Genomic DNA, 2,947 nt, shown 5'->3' on the forward strand with positions numbered 1-2,947 from the left:
TTAAAGACTTTATGGTGGTTAATTTGTTCTGGGTTACTTCTAGGACATTTTCCTCGGGGGAGGAAATAACTGTGCCCACGTCACATTTTAACAACCTAAAATTAAAACAAACAAACAAACAAAAAATCCCTGGGTAGTTTGGGGCTTTGGGTATTTTTTTTTTTAAAGCTCGAGTCCTATATGCCTACCTAAGGTGTTGCAGCTTCTTCTTGCTTTTTGCTGAGCCTTTTCCCTGACGAAAGCGCGCTGCGATTCTGGCTGCAAAGCGCAGCTGTTGGGAAGTCAACCCTCTAGTGGTCAGATCCTGCACGGAGCTTCCCAGCAAGTTACACAAAAGCAAATCTCTGCAGGATTTTGGGGGCTCTTTTTTGTTGTTGTTTGTCTGGCAATAAAAAAAAAAAAAAGTCGTCACATTCATGTTTAAATGCAGTGCTACCTAAATTAAGATAATGGGGGAAATACAGTATTGTTTAGTTTCCCAGTCATGAAAGTATTGTAAACATTAGAGCTGGATTGATGCACTTCTTGATGACTTGAAGTGGTTTTCATAAATGAAGTCCAAATATGTAATAGCTGCTCTCAATTTTCTATGAGAAGATTTATTCAAAAATAAATTTAGCTAAGGGGAAAAAAGAGACAGATTTGAAAGCTGAATTATTGCCAAGAACTCAAACATTGAAGCAGCCAGTCCCTTTTGAGACAGCTGCAACATTTCATGGTGTAAAGTCAGCGAATTTCCACAGGCCCTGCTGCCAGAGACCACAAAATGGTTTCAAACAACGGCTCACTTCATGATATTTTTGTTTTTTAAAAAAAAGTGTCCTTGTGCTGCTGAGTGGGCAGTGTGCGCTAAGTTAGCAGATTAATGAAAATGTTTCACTGGCACAAGATTTTGATTGCCCCAGTGCAAAATTGCTTGCAGATTGGAAAACAGCATGTTTCATTTCAAACTCATTCTCTTCCCATACATTAGCACTTGTCAATGTAGCCATTAAGCACAGTCAGTGCAGAAATTTAATTACAAAACCATTTATTTTATTGAAAGAAAAATAAACCCAAGCTACCTCAAATGCATTAGGTGGGTTCAAAACATGTTCGGCTGATAACACCCAAGGGTAGAGAGGCTGCTGTAAGAATAATGTTCCTTTCATGTGTGGTGGGGACTCAATATTAGAAACAGCTGCCTATAAGTCATTCTTTATTTAAGTTCTATTATGAATTAAAGAACAACTGATTTAATGAAGGAACTTTTTATATCTGAAGTTACCCAGCTGTGGTATTCATTCTGTCTTCCTTTAAGAAAGAGGTTAAATTTTGAATGCTAAGTAGGTGAACAGAACGATACTTTTTATTGAATACTGGGTTGGTTGTTTTTTTGCTCATGTTAGCCTTTTGTTCTCCTAATGTTTGAAGAATGTAAGGTCTGCGGTATTAAAGGAAGTAACAAAAATGTGCTAAACACATCAAAAAGTAAAAAATCTGTATCTTATTTATGCCACAGAGTTCTACGCTCTGCATGTCTTACAGGCATTTGGAAAGGCCCAAGAATAGGGATCTCTAACAAAATGATAGATGTGGGTCAAGCAGCACTCTGATGTCATGGTACATATTGCCTCTGTCTCACTACTAATGAGCTGCCAATAACAGGTCTGTTTTACTGTTCTGCCTGAAGAAGAAAAAAAGGAGTTATAACCTTAGTGGTTTGGACTGATTTGTCAATTTAAAGTGCTTTTTTTCCCTGTCTGAGATGTCTACCCACAATTTCTTGCAGACATACACTCATGTAGTCCACCCAGCTGAAGAGCCCGGAGCAGGGAGATGTGCGTGTTTGCACCACCCTGGGATGGATGATAGTCAGAGAGACCGCTGCTGCGGGGAAAACCACCCCACAGAGAGCAAGCTTACTGGCAACACGACGTTTACTACGAGGAGAGTGGCTCTGTCTAACACAATGCTTCCTCCTCACCACTGTCCTGTGCCCAAGCCACCAATCTGTGCGTGTGTGCGTAGGGGTGGGAGGAGGTGGTGGGGTCCTCGCCACGTCCCAGACAGCCAGTGCCTTACATATGAGTTCGATCACCCCCTGCCTTCAGCAAGTATGGAAACAGATGCTGTTAATGGATGTAAAGGTATTTCATACAGCCACAACACTTCACAGAATGTCCTCCTATGTTAGCCAAGATTATCACATCATGTGCAGTAGCATTGCCTTTCATTAACAGAATTAACAATTAAGTGCACACTTTTGTTATGGATAATTTCCGTAAAAACACCTGTTTTCACTTTTTCTGAGTTTACCATAAAGAGGAATACCCTAGGTGTTTCTGTTGACTTTTAAAACCTTTATTTAGCTTTACCCGTGCATCCCTCCTCTCCACCAGCGGAAGTGCCAACCAGTGCGACATGTTCCTCAGCAACGAGAGGAACACACGATCCTCCTCACCCACATCCCGCACTGCAGCACCACGGGTCATCCCAGAGAAAACAAGTGAGAACACCGCCAGCCCTGCCTGGACAGACCGCGGTCACCCTCACCAGGGAGGGCTCCTCCAACACATTCCCATCCCACCTTGCCCCACAGCCTGGCAGAGGGAAGGCGCTGGAGTCACTGATGCTCCAAGCGGAGGTAACGTATCACCTTCTCTACATCTGAGTCTATTTTGTGTTTAGGAAAGGTCTGTACAGAAGCAGACACTGCACCCATTCACACACACCGCAGGGCACAAAGCACAGAGCAGATAAGAGCGCAGCACGCTTCAAGGGGAATGTTTCACGCCTGAATTAGGGTATTCTTTGTCCTTGGATTTTACATTTGTTAATCAGATAAGTTTTCTCTCTCCAGTTCACTAAGAGAATTGGCACATAAAATAGTCTTGAAAACCTAGGAAATCTTAGAATTGCATTTCTGTGCCATTATCATAAATGCATATATCAGGGTGGAAGAAAA

The sequence above is a fragment of the Vanellus vanellus genome (assembly GCF_965231255.1).
Source record: "Vanellus vanellus genome assembly, chromosome: 3".
In the NCBI taxonomy this organism is placed as follows: domain Eukaryota; kingdom Metazoa; phylum Chordata; class Aves; order Charadriiformes; family Charadriidae; genus Vanellus; species Vanellus vanellus.